General features: G+C 30.4%; 1 long non-coding RNA gene across 18 annotated transcripts; it reads left to right on the top strand.

Moving 5' to 3' along the window:
* The first annotated feature begins 10855 nt into the window (after positions 1-10855).
* Positions 10856-17136, top strand: LOC127265094 (uncharacterized). Of its 18 annotated transcripts, none has more exons than XR_007841889.1 (10): positions 10856-11437; positions 11733-11955; positions 12061-14508; positions 14617-15047; positions 15147-15255; positions 15354-15432; positions 15498-15627; positions 15707-15908; positions 15979-16049; positions 16778-17136. It is a non-coding gene; the product is annotated as an uncharacterized LOC127265094 (long non-coding RNA). The 18 variants fall into 18 exon arrangements; XR_007841885.1 differs by having other exon boundaries at positions 11733-14234; positions 14360-14508; XR_007841900.1 differs by having other exon boundaries at positions 11733-14508; positions 14617-14714; positions 14962-15047; positions 15164-15255.
* Positions 17137-17890: the final 754 nt, after the last annotated feature.

Raw genomic sequence — 17890 nt, 5'->3', positions numbered from 1 at the left:
CTCTCCTTCACGGTCTCACCCTCCTATCTCTAATCATCTCTTTAATCTCACACACTCTCGATTACACCTTCTATAAATATTTATATATATATATATGTAGAAGCTTCCCCAAAAATTACCCTATAACAAACTCACAATTTACTAATTAAAAACCACTCGGTTATAACCAACATAACTAATTGTGTTTAGGGTAAAATGGGTTTGAATAAATGGATTTGGATTAAAGGGTTTGGACCGATCTGGTGGATCGGACTACGGAGTGGGCCAACTAATTATTTATCGAGGAATTTGTCGGATTAGGCTTCGAACTGCCAAAATTTCCAAGAGTATTGTTTTCCTATGATTTTTATTTGTTGTGATAAATTAAATTCGTATTAATGCAATTACTCAACTTAGAAAATATTATTCTTTCCGTCCACTTGTAAAGTTTACATTTAATTTTTTTGCGTATTGATATTTGAATATTAATTATTATATCAAACATAGTACAAATAAAAATAAATAGCAAAAATATTTCTATTAGTGTCTTATAGTACTAATAAAATGACATTTATAGAAAATATTTAATAAATATAAAGATATTTTTAATATTAATATAATGACACAAAAGGTAAATATAAATTTATTAAGGGGATGAATGGAGTATTTTTTTTTTTTTTTTGGTAAGGATGGAGTATTTTTTATAGTTATAATATTCTTTCTTTTATTTAATACTCTCTCCGTCCCATATATCGTGTGTCTGTACACTGTAGATACGGTATTTTAGGATATATTTATTTAGTAGATAATTAAGAATGTATTAGTGAAAATAATTATCTTATAATATAAATAATTATAAATTAAAATTAAGATAACTAATTAGTTTAATTAAAATTAAAAAAAATAAATTAAAAAGTTTAAAATGAGATTAAAGTGTGTAATAATTTTCCATAAAAGAAAAATGACATGAAATATGAGACGGACAGAAACGACAACGTGTACATGGTATGTAGGACGGAAGGAATATAAAAAACACCTCAAACTAAAAGTACAATATTAACAAACAATCATAAAATTTCAAAATTATTAATTTAATTAAAATATCATTAGTAATAGAATTAAATATAAATAAAATTAATGATTGTTTATCAATGGGTTTGGACTTTTGAATTTGAATTTATTAATAGTAAAAAGTTATATTTGAATAACTGTTTGATATAATATAAATAGATATTCGATGTGATATTTTGAATATAAAATAAATTTATAATATAATATAAAAGAGAAAATAATTATTTTTAAAAGAAAAAAAATTATAATTATGTGGTAAAACTCACAAAATATATGTTTAAATAAAATATTATATTTTTATAGAACCAATCACATACTTCCTCTATCCACTTTAAAAGTTTAATAATTTTTATAGATATTTAAATATTAATTATTATATCAAAATATAATATAAGAGATAATAACAAAAATACTTTTATTAGTATCTTATTATAATACAAATATAAAAATATATTTATTGTTAAGTGAAATAATGCGAAAGATAAATATAAAATTATTAAGTTGAAAGGAAATTATAATTTGAATATATATATATATATAATATGAAATAGGAACATACGATAAATCTCGTAGAATTTTACCTAGTCCATGAACCAAACATGACTTTTTTTTTTTTTTTTGTTAAATTAAGATATAATAAACTTTACTATTAGTTAATATAAGCGTAAAATGATATTGATGTTTTTGACCTTGCAAGTACAAAAGAAAAGAATAATTAGTAACATTAACTAAAAAAACAAATTTGAAGCATGGAAAAAATATAAATATCTAGGCCCTAACTTAGTGTATCATTCTTATCTATTTTATTCAAACTTATTACTTTCGACTCTAAGAGTCTCATTTAGTTTTTTTGCTTCATTATATTTAACATTAAAAATATCTTTATATTTGTATAATTTTTTGTATAAACATTATTATAATAGTATTATAAAATACTAATAAAAGTATTTTTGTCATTATCCCTTAATTTGTATAATATTTTTACATAATAATTTATATTTAAAGATGAACAAGCAATGAATTTGGTAGTTGGCATTTGATGTTGTTATTATGTAACATGCAACATGCAACAAAAACATCTAAACTCAAATTTTACTATTTGAATTCTATGTTTTCTGAAAAAATACATTTTTTCCTCTCACAAAACATCTAATCAAACATTATTTTCATACCAAACTCAAATCAATTTTTTTTCAAACTATCAAAAGAAACACACCCTAAGTCTAAGAAGTCAGTGTAGTGAATAGTGATGGATGGCTGAGGCAGGCAGCAGACCCAAAAACCTGTACCTGTGTCAAACAAAAATTTGATTTTTAATATCTATCTAACATTACAAATAGTTTTTCAATTAACAATATATCAAATACTATTATTTTTATATTATACAATACAATAAAGTTAGTTTAACTTTTTTATTTATATTTTTATTATATTTTAATATAATATTAATATTATTAAATTTCATGTAAAAAATAAATAAATAGATAAATATAAGACGAAAAAAATATATTTTTTTAAAAGCTAGTTGACAAAAGCCTCACCTCTTTCTTTTCTTTTCTTTTCTTTTTTCTATTTTATATGTATATGAGATGCCAAACAACATTCGAAGCTTTGATTTTTTTAATTAAAATAATGGGCACCGGTGCCTTAATTCTTTTCTTGAAAAATAAAAAAGGTGCCAAACATAGCGCCTTAAATACTTAATTAATTTTTAATGCATAAAAATAATAACTCACCTTACTTATAATTTTATTAAATACTAAATAATAAATAAAGCACAGATTTCCAAATAAATATTTTATCATGCGGTTACTTATATACCTCCGTGTTATTCTACGACTATTAATCCGTGCGACTTTATGTTTCCCCCAGTAGTATTACAAAATCTAAAAGCCATTTGGATTGAACCGAAGACAGAGTAATATATTTGTTATTTATTTGTGCTTATTTTTCCTTTTAGACTATCATAAATATTATTATTTATTTGTGCTTATTTTTCCTTTTAGACTATCATAAAAATATTTTTATTTTTTATTTTTTCATTTTAGTAAACAAATATTATTATGTTTTCAGTATTAAAGACAAATAATAATAATAATAATAATAATTTACTATAGTTAATATCCACGTGGACGGAGTCCAGAGTATTGTATCATTATATATACATATAATAATAATCGTATTGTATATATTATATATTTACCGGTTTTGTGTTGCCAAGTACTGCTATATAGTTTTTTCTCTTTTTTTTTTATATTTAATTTCTTGTGGTGGTATACAATTTTTTTTTTTTTTTTTTTTTATATTTAATTTCTTGTAGTGTATATAATTTCTTGAGGTGGTATACAGCCCGACTTTCACAATCATGATCTCCGACCAGAAAATCTCTGCGCATCGCCACACCCGCCGATTGGGTTGCGCCATGTGGGGTTGGTAATCTTTCTCTTAGTTCTTCTCTGTTCTGTGAGAGTTTTCTCTTGAGGGTGATTTTAAGAGGGGCAAAGAGTTAAAGGAAACTGTCTATGTTGAAGTATTATACTTTGAAGTTAAAATATGTTGTGGGGTTAATAATATTTCTCTTAGTTTTTCTCTGTTCTGTGAGAGTCTTCTCTTGAGGGTGAGTTTAAGAGGGGCAAAGAGTTATTGGGTGTAAAATGACTATGGAATATATTAAAGGAAACTGTCTATGTTGAAGTATTATACTTTGAAGTTACAATATGTTATAGTTTTTCCAAAGAGTTACTGGGTGTAAAATTCGCAGTTCATGTCATCTTTTGGTTCCATTACAAATTTTTTTTAAATAATATTGCTTGCAGTGAAGATTATGGTGACACTGCAATTCACCTTTTGTTGTCAGCTTTAATTTTATTTTGGGTGAATATATGATACTTAATTATCTCCACGTGTGTAATTGCCTATATATATATATGATGAACTTTCAATATCTCATATCTTCTTCTTAAAATATTATTTGTATATACGGAAAATTTCTTTGTTTGCTTGATTTGTTGTTTGAACAGAGGGCTACATCAAATGAATTTGATGTGTTGAATATTTCTCACCTTATTTTTTAGTTATGTATGCAATCTGGTTCTCCTTGCTGTTCATTACAATAAACATATTATTTTAGATGAAATTATGGTTATACTTTGATGTACTTGATAGAGCATTTGAAAACCTGTGAAAACTATGATCTATACAGTTACTCACTTCATTGCTACCAAATTAAATATGTTTAATAAATTTTTAAATTGTAACGAGTTCTTATTTTACAGATGGATACGGCACGAGCCTTTAACAAAATTGCGCGATTAAAAAAAAGAAGAGAGATGTCTGTGAAGGAATATAATACAAGTAGAAATGCTGGGCTGAGAAATATTATTGACAACATCGAAAAACAATATTACAGGCTTTGTGAAGCTTGCAATATTCAAACTGAAGCTTTTGTTTCTAACATCATTCAGAAAAGACAAACCGAATTTCTTCATGAACAGTTGGATACAAGTACTTCTATTTAAGAAAATCTACTTTAGGAGGTATATAAGTTGAACTTTATATAATATACTTTCATATAATATCAAAATGTTAATAATATTAATTTATTTTTACAAATTTATATTTTTCAACCGAATGTAGATTTATATTTGCCTGTCGAATCATCTCAACTACATTCTGTGCGTGTCGACGAAGGTATTAATTATATAATAATATTCTAATTTATTGTTTTTGATATTAATGTATAATATTGTTTTAATTTATAAAATTTAATTGTTTTATATTCCACATAGTACTCAATTCTATTTATTTTTTTTATTTTAAATATAGAATTAGTAATTTTTTTTTTTATTTTTTGTTATTTGAAATAGGTAGTTCTGAAAGTGGTGATGATACAATTGTATCAAGTATTTTTCCGGAACTAAACTCTAATATGGAGGAATCTAATCTTGCGAACATTCCGAGTTATGAAAATAGACTATAGCTTTTTTTTTCAATTAATTATTATTTTTATATATAATATAAATATTATCTTTTTTTATCAGAAAATATAATTATTATTTTTTAATTATATATTTAGTTCATTTGCATCAGTCCACATCATATTTTTTTTCCACCACATGAACAAAAAATACATATTGTTTATATTTATATAGAAAATATGTATTTTAAAATTAAAATTTAACAAAAATATATCAATATATATCATCATGTAGAGAATAAAATTATATTGGAATAAAAAATATAATATATATTTATTAATAAATAAAATTAACATTGATTATATATGTAATATATATACATATTTACACAGTTTAACAAGATATGCATTTACTTATATATAAAAAAATAGATGTATCAGTTATACCACGTTTCCTAAGACAACCTGCAACTCGAAGATTGTTACTCGGTGAACAAGATATCATATGTCGCCATTGTGGTGCATTTATGTGGTTCGAGGAGAAAGTTCTTAAAAGTCGTAAAGAATTCCCAAATTTCAGTTTGTGTTGTCAAAGCGGAAAGATACGGCTGCCTTTGCTACCGCCTTTACCTTCTTACCTACACAATATGTTGGGAAGTCGGCTTTTTATGGAAAATATAAGATCTTTGTATTTGATCTTCAGTTTCACTTATACTGGTGGTAAAATAGATAAATCAGTTCAAGATGGAAGATGAGTACATTTTTTCCGTATTTCTGGAGAAAATTATCACCGAATATGTTCTCTTTTGCCGACTTATGATGATACCTACAAGTTTGTGCAATTATATATTTGTGATACGAAAAATGAAGTAGAAAACCGATTGAATGCTCTCGGAAAGAGGGATTTCAGTCCAGAAATATGCTCAATAGTCTAAGGGTTAAGTTAATGTTGGATGATTTGAATCTATATGTAAAAATATTTCGTTCCGCAAGAGACGCGCTAAGGCTCAATGAGAACATAAATCTCCGTATATGCATTTTGCATGATCGAAGTGCTACACAATATACAATGGCCACAGCAAATGAAATTGCTGCTTTAATCTGTGGAGAACCAAGTGAGGATATTCAAAGTCGAGATATCATTATTTGCAAGAACGAAGGATACTTGAAGCGTATTAATGAAACACATCATTCTTATACACCATTGCAGTTTCCATTGCTTTTTCCTTATGCAACAGATGGATGGAGAGTTGTGATTCCGTTCAATTCAACTTCTAAATAAGTTACCATAAGAGAATTTTGGGCATATCATTTTCAACATAGAGAATTTGAAGGTACAACTATATTGCAGGGAGGACGCCTATTTAACCAACTTGCAGTAGATTGTTATGCTGCAATTGAACAACAACGTTTGAACTACTTGAAGACACATCAAAATAAATTATGTTCAGATTTATACCAAGGTCTTGAAGACGCCGTTGTAGCTGGAGATACAGATGCCAGTACTGTAGGAATGCGGATTATTCTGCCATTATCTTTCACAGGAAGTGCAAGAAATATGATACAACATTATCAAGATGCTTTAGCCATATGCACAACAATTGGACCTCCTGATTTTTTTCATAACATTCACCTGTAATCCAAAATGGCCAGAAATTTTAAATGACTTGCAGCTTCTTCCTAATCAAAAACCTGAAGACCGTCCCGATATTCTGGCAAGAGTGTTTCGAATGAAATTGAAACAAATTGTATAATTATTTAAGAAACAAATGTTTTTCGGAAAGACACTGCAGGTATCATGTACTAAAAAATTATAAATACAAGTTTAAATATGAACAATAGTTTCTAACTTTTTATATGTTTCACAGATGTTGAAGTTATTGAATTTCAAAAACAAGGATTACCGCATGCACATATGACAACAACATTGGCACGTGAATTCAAGTCAATTGCTACAGAAGACATAGACCGTTACATATGCGTTGAAATACCAGACAAGAATATTGATTCACTGGCATATGATACGGTAACAAGAAATATGATTCATGGTCCTTGTGGAATTTACAATCCAAAATCTCCATGTATGATGGATGGAAGATGCATCAAACATTATCCAAAAAAATAGACTAATTGGACAAAAAACAAAACTAGTGGATGAAATCAAACAATATCTTGACTGTCGTTATGTGTCAGCAATAGAAGCTTGCTGGAAAATATATGAATTTGAATTGCAAAAACACTCTCCGCCAGTTGAGCGACTGCAATACCACCTACCAAACCAATAGTTTGTCACATTCAATGACAGAGACAATTTGCCAAATTTTCTCAATCGTGGTGGAATTCGAGATACAATGTTGATGAAATGGTTTGAAGCTAACAAAAACAACATCGATGCAAAGAGATTAACATACGTTGATTTCATCAGTGAATGGGTATGGAATAAAAGGAACAAAAAATGGACTATAAGAAAACGTGGGAGAAGCATAGGGAGATTGCCATATGCCCATCCGAATTTTGGAGAAAAATATTATATACGGATGTTGCTTTATATAGTTTGTGGAGCTGAGAACTATGAAGATATTCATACATTTAATGGAAATATAATACAACATTCAAAGAGGCATGTGCGGCACGTGGCCTACTTGATGATGATAATGAATACCACGAGGCATTAGGTGAAGCTACGAGCTGGGCTTCATCACCAGCATTGCGCGATATGTTTGCAACTATGCTTATGTTTTCTGAAATCACAAATCCTGTTTGTTGATGGGAAGCACATTGGAAATCTATGGTCGACGACTTCATATATCATTTCAAAAGAGAATCGCGAACTAATATTATTCTTTCTGAAAAACTTCCAAAGGATTGGTGTCTACGGGAAATAGAGACAATACTAATGAAAAATGGAAGAACTCTTATAGATTTTCTGTCTATGCCACATCCATCAACTACATCTTATGCATTTCCCTCGAACAGATTGATACATGAAGAACTCGATTACAACGTACAACAAGAAGAGAAAACCTTCCATTCTTTTTTTCATGGAATGAATGAGGATCAACGCCACATATATAATGTCATAATGAATGTTCATGAGAAAAATTGCGGTGGATTTTTCTTTGTCAATGGTGGAGGAGGAACGGGTAAAACGTATTTGTATAAAACATTAATCGCAAAGTTCCGATCTGAACAAAATATCGTCATTTCAGTGGCATCCTCTGGCATTGCAACTTTATTACTACCAGGAGGTCGGACAGCACAATCACGTTTCAAGATACCATTCAAATTGCATGAAGTATCGCATTGTTCTGTTACTATCAACTCAAACCTGGCAAAGCTAATTAAAGAAAGTTCATTAATAATATGGAATGAAGCACCAATGGCACATCGCTATTGCTTTGAAGCAATTAGTAGAACGCTCTAAGACAAAATGAAAAGTTCGTCGAACTATACTTCCGATAAGCCTTTTGGTGGCAAATTATGTGTCTTGGGCGGTGATTTCCGACAAATCCTACCGGTTGTAACAAAAGGCAATCATGAAGCCATTGTCGCTGCTTCATTGTCAAATTCACCTCTTTGGAGCAAGTGCATAATTGATAACTCTTGATTTTGCCACATTTTATAGTTTATATTTATTTATTTATGTCGGATTTTGGTATTATTTATGTTAATTTACTCTAATAAATGTATTTATTTCATCTTGTGTGTATAATATTAATTCATTAGTTTTTAGGTGTAATTTATAATTATTTTAGTGTATAATTTATATTAATTGATGTGTTTCTTGAATGATTATTTTAAGCATTATTTATGTGCTATTTAAGTATTTAATTTTGGCTAAATTAATTTTATTTATTATTTATTTAAATAAATATTTATAAGGTGTTTATTATTTATACAGGTGAAATAATGTTTGTTTGGGAGTTCAAAACTGGCTTTAAAAAGCGAAAAAATAGCTTCAGGAGCGAAAAACAGTCACCAATGCAGAAAGTGAGCAGCGGCGCACGGAAATGAGAGCGGAGCGGAAATCTCTGCATGAAAGTGAGCGGTGGCGGCTATGCGGAAAACAAGCGGCGGCTGCATTAAATCTGCCCAACCTCCCTCAGCTCCTGCATTTATTCCAGTCACCCTGCATTTATTCCTGCACTCTCCCAGCTCCCATATTTAATTCCTGCATCATCACTTAGCCAATTTTTGGCTATTTTTGTGTAATATTTATTCTAAAACCTTCTAGAAAATAGGTAGTTTTAGTAAGTTATTAGTAGTTATATTAGTTGCTATTTTAGAGGTAGTTAGTAGCTATTTTTAGAGGTAGTTATTTATGGTTATTTTTAGAGGTAGTTAGTACCTATTTTTGGAGGTAGTTAGTAGTTATTTTTAGAAGTAGTTATTTATGGGCAGTTGTAACCACGAAGCTTCTGGAAGCTTTCCCCCTATAAATATCCCCTATAAACACACATATATACACCATATATACACAATAATATACATTTCATACAATCCATTTTTAACATTTCTTTTCTCCTATATTTTTATCTAGTTTAATAATACGAGATTTTCGGTTTTGTATCGCGAGCAAACTGATTTTCTCCTCATTTTCTTTTAATTCCTGCATATTATTTTAGCTAGTAAAATTCCTATCATATTTCTCCACCTCACCTTCACCAAAATTCCATGTTCGATTTGAATTGTTCAAGTTGGATTTCGACAAGGTTGCGGAAAGGTAATAGAAGAATAGACTATTTCTGCCCTTTTTTGTGTCACAAACAAATTCCGGGTAGTTCAACGTAGCTAAGTACGTGGGAGCCTCGTCGACCTGCTTAGTTGCTGTTCTGAATTCAATTCTGATTAAAGAGAGGTATCAGAGGGGTAGAGCCACTAGCGGAACGGTTGAAAGAATAATTCATGGGGCATAGGTGGTGGTCTATTGGGTTACAGACATTTCTAGTGACAGTAGAGTTTCTTGCTTATAATGTTCTTCGCCGGGTGTCGCTGAAGCCTCATTGTAAATCCCCTAAGGTCGAGTACCAACCAAGTCGAGAATCGGCTTATGCGAGCAAATGTGATCACGTTCGTTCCTCCGAGCCACCCCGTAATTATACATATATTTTTCGCTATTACGCCATCGTCATCCCGCTCATTTCATCCATGGAAATCTAGCCATTAAGGAACGCAAAAGTCAGACACAAACGCCTCGCTTCATCCTTTTCGAGATATGTATATTTTATCACTTTTTAGTTAGATTTATTTTCTGCAATTTATCTTTTCAGTTCTTCGATTGCATTAACTCATTGCACTTCGTTTCTAATTAAATATAGGATATTCGCATATTCCCTGAGTTGGACCCGGACACTCACCGGTTAAAGAGATTTTTTATTTTTGATGAAGTTTTTGGAGCTACTATACGAACACGCACGGAACTATTTTTATTTTATACATATCATTTTTTTTGTATCTTAAAAGATATTTTTAAAAATCTCCAAAATTCTTCGATCAAATTTTGGCGCCGTTGCCGGGGAATAAGCTTAGTATCTTTGTTTTAATTGGAAAATATTGAGTTTAATGCTAATTTAATTTTAATATTGAATTTTATTTTATTTTATTTTGAACATCTAATCCATCGGCAGTATGCGTTGTAGGTTTCGAGAGTGCAATATCCTTCGAGGATCAAACCTGCACGGCAATGTATCTTTCGGAGAAAATAAAAAAAAAATTTCAAAAAAAAAGATCTGCAGCAGCGCCTCAGCCTTTGCGGCTGCTCTGTGTTATTTCTCTTCTATATATAATAATAATAAATAAATAATATTAGTAATAATAATAATAACTGTAATAATAAATAATATTAATAATAATTTTCTGTTCATTCAGGACTTTAGTCGATGATCCGCTTGTCCCTCTTGTATGATAAAAATTGAAGCGGACGTCTGTTCTTGGGAACTCCGCACGCAAGCGGTGACTCGAAGTCCTCTCTACACCGCTGCTACTAGAGATGTGAAAGCTGATGTCTTCTCCTAGCCATAGGAAACCACCGCTCAAGCCATGGGGTCGCCGCTTGCGCGATTCTCAAATTCCTTCATCAGCCAAGCGGCGAAAACAAGCAGGAAAGGTGAGCGGTCTGCAGCTAAGCCAATTTCAGGCAATTGCAGCGAAGCGACTGTATGTAAAGCGGCACAGAACAGTCCCTCCTGCAAGCGAAGCTATGAATTTATTCTTCTTTATTTTGGACAAAAGTTCATTTCGTTTGTCGGCGTCTACAAAGAAAATTCCCAAACATAGTCTTAGGAGAAAGAGATTTCAGATTTCGAATCAATAGCCATAATTCCAGCCCTAATCCTTCACTGTAATCCCACAATTCATTCACCACAATTCATTCACTGGGATGATGAAGTCGCCCGTCACCTTCCCCATTTCCAGCAGCTTCTAAATCCTCAATTATTCCTTCCACACAGAGATGGTAAACATCGAGAAAAGGTTGTATTACTCAATTTTACATTCTCTTGCCTAATTTCATCGAATTTCTTAATTTCAAACATAATATTAATAATCTGAAATTTTGCAGGACTGTTTTGGGATTAGATTGTGCCTTTAATTCCTTATTGGATTGTGTCATCCTATTGATGTTTATTGTAGTTGTGATTAGGATTAAAATTATGTTGGAATTTGGATTTAGTTTAGATTGGACTTAGTTGTCGAATTTGTAGACATAGTTGGTATATGATTGGTGAATTGCGATGAGTTGTGAGTTTATTTCTGATGATGATTTTAGGATTAATCGATAATTTAAGACAAGATACGAACAACCTCCAAGGGCTGATTGCAGGCTGTGTTGGATTCATTTGATTTGAGGATTGATAATTGAGGGCATTCGATAAAAATCTGCATACAACAGTCGCTGGTGGTTGCAAAATCTGAAATTTTCAGATTCATTCTGTGGTGAATTGACGCTGAGGAGGAGACTGCTTTGAAAATTCCGAAGCAAGAAGACTCATGTAACTTTGAAAAGGGAGTTTTAGTGTATCTCTTGAATTCTTTGACAAATAATGTGACTGTATCTCATCTTTTGCTGCTAAAAATAATGTTTGTTTTGATTGCAGTCCCTCCTGAGCTTACTCAAGGTTGTTCGAGGGCGAACAACAACTCAAGTGTGAGGAGGGAAGTCATCGGCACCAAAAAAAATTTTGAAAAAAAAAATCTGGCTGCAAGACATGAATGAGGGAAGTTATTGATTCCCTTATTGATTATTTATGCCGTTAATTTATTGATTGCTAATTTGTTGGTTTGTAGAATAATTGCTTCTTAGATAATTAGTAGTTGTAAATCTAGTTGATTAGGATAATTTTCATATTAATGGTTAGAAGCTATGTAATATATTAGTTTGCTGCACTTAGTTTTCTTAGTTTAATCCTTAGTTATGGTTAGACAATTAGCATAGTTAGTTTGTTGTTTGTTAGTCTTAGTCGCTTCCAGTTAGTTCGGTTAGCACTAGTTGAGATAGGTGTAGAATTAGTTTGCTTAATTAGTTAGATTTGTCCAATTCTATATTGTTAATTAGTTTTTAGCTTTAGATATTATGCTGTTTTAGTTCAATTTTGTTTGTAATATTCTGTATGTTAGATTAGGTTAGTATTTTGTAATTTATGTTGTATATTGAATTATATTGTGCTGCTCTTTTAGTTAGTAGTTAGTTGTAATCTAGTCGTTATTAACATAGTTTAGTCGATATAGTGAGTTTTCTGCTGTGAATTGGTGTTCTGATAGTGTTGTATGTTAGCTTAGTATTATCTTAGATTACTCTAGTCTAGCTTGTTTTGTAGGTCTGCTTTTAAGTTTAGTTATATTAGTTGTGTTTTTTAATTGTTGCAATATAAGTTCCAGCTCAAACTTGCTGCTTGTTTATTCCTGTGATTTGCTGTAATTCTTCCTGCATATTAGATTAGTTTATCATATTGCTGCGGCTTGTTTGCTGCTTTTATTTATTTTTTTTTTTTTTCTGACTTAGCTTGAATTTGCTAGTTTTATTTAACTTTTTTTAGATAGCTTTAGTTTAGGTTATTATCTAATTTAATTGACCCTCTTAGTGTTGATAATGATGTAGTTATGTTATGTTGTTTTTAGTCTACCTGCCATGGATTGCTAATTAGGTTAGATGAGTGTAGAATTAGTTTGTTTAATTTTACTGATTAATATTATTGCCAGTTAATTATTTAATTGTTCTAACCTATATGTTGTATTTGCATATTCACATATTTCCTGAGTTCGACCGGACACTCACCGGTTAAAGATATTTTTTATTTTTGACGAAATTTTTGGAGCTACTACACGAACACGCACGAAACTATTTTTATTTTATACCTATATCATTTTTTTTTTGTATCTTAAAAGATATTTTTAAAAATCTCCAAAATTCTTCGATCAATAATATTGCATCTGAAAAAAAATATGAGACTAATGTCGTTGGATGGAACAAGACGATCAGATCACGAACCGCAAAACTTCGCAAATTGGATAAATAAGGTTGGGGAGGGGAAAACCAAATTCTTGCGTTTTGATGATGATACTGAATCTGATTGGATTGAAATGCCTTCAGCATTTCTGATAAATGAAAATCGAAATGGTATCCACTCCTTAATAAGCGAAACATATCCAAAATTAAAAGAACGGTACAACTCAATGATGTTATCCATGCTGCCAGGTGAACCACGACAATACTATAGTGTTGATAGCATAATCCCTGGGGAAGCGCAACATACAAATGAAAATATACATTATGTAGAGTTGCTGAATACTATAAATATTTTAGGTTTCCTAAACCATTGTTTGGAATTGAAAGAAGGAGCACTAGTAATCCTTCTTTGGAATTTCAACCAATCTTTGGGCCTATGCAATGGAACTCGACTTACAATACTAAAGTTGGGCAACAAAGTTTTGTCGGCACGGATTATGAACGGTTCACATATGGGGGAAGACGTGCTAATACCACACATTGTATTCACAACAAGTGCAAGTCAAACATTCGTTCAAATGAAAAGAAGACAATTCCCGGTTAAATGGCGTTTGCAATGACGATTAATAAAAGTCAAGGACAAACACTTGAAAATGTTGGACTGTACTTGTCAAACCCTGTATTTTGCCATGGGATGCTATATGTTGCACTATCAAGAGTTACGCATCCAAGAGGGTTAAAAATACTCATTCATAATAAAGATGGTGTACCAGAAAATGCTATTAGAAATATAGTATATCTAGAAGTACTCGCTTCTCTGATAACGTAAGAGTTATTTTCTATTACAATTTATTCAAATAATAATGCAAAGAATTTTTTTGTCTTATTCATAAAATAATTATGTCATTATTTATAATGGTATATTGCTATTTGTCCATATAAATTTACAGGCCGTACATGTGAAGAATATTCAGATATTGCGAGTTTGACTCTCGAGTGCTATGATGCTACTATAAAAGCACGATTGATTCGATTGGTGGACACACGATTTCCAAGATCGAATATTCGAATTTTGAAGCTTTTATTCATTGACGCCTATGTAAGCATTCCATTAATCTTATTCGAAAAGCATAAATTACATATCATATATTATTTGTAATGTTGCTATAGTAATAGAATAAGTGAGATTATTTTATATATTTTGCAGGGATTCACAATACAAGGTGCGTGGTACACGAAATGAACATTCCTATTCTACTTCCAAAACTTCACGAAGGCAACGTGTACCGTATTCATAAAATGAAGGTAATAATTGCTGACAATAAACACAAAATAGTACCCCAGCCATTCCAGTTACTGCTGCGTCAAGACACAATTATTGAACATGCAGTTGATCAAAATGGTATCTTCCCAAAAGATTTTGTTAATATTATCTCCTTAAATGATATGAAATCTTATGTAGATATGGAGGATCAATTGATTGGTAAGTTTTACTTATAATATATACTAGATATATATCATTGTTATTTACTTTCATATAACATGTGTGCAGATATTATAGAATTGTTGCCATGTAGATGATTCTTTTGTGTTTAAAGATGGCCACCAAACGTGCGGAGTTATACTTCTGGATAAAAGGTAGCGACGTGGATTCTTATTACATTATATGTTTATTTATACTATTCAAATACAAATTCAATAAATAAATAAACTAATTATACGTTATGCATTAATAAGTTTGACAACAGTTCCAGTAATTTTGAAAGGGAATCTAGCCATGACTAACGAGGATAAATTGAAAGCAACGATGAAGGAAGAAACAACGTTACTCGCATGTGGTGTCCTGGTGAAATCAGTACATTGCAAAATTATAAAATGATTATCATATTAAATATTGTATTTTTTTTAGTATATGACTAATTACATAGTATTCATTTTGAACAGGTCCAATTGTTTATACGCATCATTTCACAAAATTGTATATAAACAATGATACGCCACACATGGATGATCTTCGTAACTGGTAATGGAAGTATATTCAATTATTTTATCACATATTCTATATCAATTAATAGTTTATATATATAGGTTCACACGCAATCGCTCTGCACAAAAAATTATGGAATTCATTAGGTCGAGAATATTTTCGATGCCAGAATTATTGAACATAACAAATTCCGAAAGAATTAAGATCGCTAATTTGCGATATCAAAATGAGGTACACATACTGTATTATTTAAATATACGCATAAAATCATTTTTTTAATTGTGAACGAAATTGAACAAAAACTGTACAGGTGAAATTTTATCGTGTGCTTGCACGCATTAAACGAGTCGATGGGGGGAAAGTATGGAATATTTTATTCGATCCATCATTGTATCCGATCCCCTTAGAAATATACGACAGTACTGGAACATTGGCATTAAAATTGAAATATGCTCACCTAAATTTCATGTTCCGACTAGATCTTCCCTTCGTGCGCAACTTTATGCTGACAGGTAACTATAAATTCATTAATAACTTTATTTGCATTTAACATGTAAGTGACGCCTATATTTGATAGACCAGGTTCGCAATATATTACACGTTGATTGGTGTGAGGAATGTGCTCATGTGTTTATCAGATCTTCGTTCGTGAGGTAAATAATTATATTTACTAATCTTTATATAATAATTATAAACTTTAGTTATTTGGTTATTGTTGAATTACTTTTTGTTATTTATTTATTTTTTATTATTGTTGTTGTTGTTTTCCGCATTAAATCGGTTACCAAATCTTTGAATCGAAATTTGAAAACTTTTGGATGACTCATAGTATAATGTGAAAGACATGGTCTAATTAGTTTAAAGTATAAAAATACTTATTATTCATCACAATTAATTTTGTAACTGTCGAGATATAAGTAATTAAGTATGTATAATGAAAGCATAACTTTTTTATGATAAGAAAGTAGATGATTGTGACAAATTGCACAACAAATTTATATATTTATTATTTTTGGTAACAGTAATTTTAACAATTGAATAATTTTATAAATATTTCTTAAATATATATTTAATGTAATGTATTTTGCAAAAAAATTAACAAAATAATTATTTGATCGTTTGGCTCCCCACTAGTAATAATAATAATAATTTACTATAGTTAATATCCATGTGGAGGGAGTATTGTATCATTATATATACGTATATACGTGGTAGTGTATTGTATTGTATCGTACATATTATATTTTAATTCACATGGTGGTATGCAATATTTTTTTTTTAATTATTATTATTATTATTTATTTATTTATTTAACGTATTGTTATTACAATCATGCCTTTCACCTTTTGTGGCTCGTCTATCCACCGAGTCGATTTCTCAGATAGCCGTCACACCGTCGGATACTTTCGCAACCTGATTTCTTAGACCACCGCCGCATAGCCTAGACTTTTGTAATCATGATCTTGACCAACAAATCATGCTGCACCGCCCACTCAGCCGACTGGGTTGAGCTATTTGGTCACTCCCTCCCGTTGACATCCCGCACCAACATCGGATTCTGGAAAGATTAGGCTAATTGAAGGTTATTTGCATTATCTTCTACCTAACTTTTGTATGTAGTTATGCTATTTTGTTGATGCTATCAATAGTGAATTCTTCTTATGTAAACAACGATATGATGCAACTATATACAACTTTGATTTTTCTTATTTTGTGCTTTCATATTGATTGGATTGTTGAGAAGAATAATCAGTTGAATGTCGAGCTTATAAATTAAGCATTGTTTTAAACTTTTAATTGCTTATCTTCCATAGTGGTTTAAAACCAACACTTGAGGATGAGTTTTTGGATATCAAATCGTTTCTTAAGCTTTGTGTCGTAATTATACCATTATTTCTTTCTAATCCTATTCTACATCAATTCGTTAAATATGACGTTTCAAGAGTTTTGCAGAGTTTAATATTAAAGACAATATGATAATTATTGATCACTGCCTCTTCAATTCTCTCCTCTGAGGTTAATTGAATTGTTGATGTAGATATTTAGTTTGAGAATGCATGCAATAAAGCTCAGTCGAAACCATGCTATATTATATTTATATGTGAGATATATGTTTTATGCTACATTGAGTTTTTCAATCTTTCGACAGTTTACTTATATATGTGATAGTTGATGTATCATACATTTCAGAATCTTAAGTGCATTTGATCTATGCCTTTCACTTGTCTGAATATTTCTTAGCTCATTTTTTAGTTATGTATGCAATCTGCTTCTCCTTGTTCAATATAATAAACATATTAATAAATTTTACACAACTGTTTGGATGCTGATTCCATAATTTCGATTTTCTTTCAAAAATTGGCTGCTTGGCTCTTTTGTATATTTATGTGAACACATGCTTGCACTAGGGATAGGGATGATCCCTTTGGGATTCTGGAACACAAGGTCCATGCCTCCTGCTGTAGGACATAATTTTACTATTACATAAAATGAA

Source organism: Andrographis paniculata, unplaced genomic scaffold (genome assembly GCF_009805555.1).
Source record: "Andrographis paniculata isolate CXL003 unplaced genomic scaffold, ASM980555v1 Contig71END, whole genome shotgun sequence".
Classification (NCBI taxonomy): domain Eukaryota; kingdom Viridiplantae; phylum Streptophyta; class Magnoliopsida; order Lamiales; family Acanthaceae; genus Andrographis; species Andrographis paniculata.
Note: the sequence above shows the minus strand (reverse complement) of the source record. Positions and strands in the feature narration are given on the sequence as shown.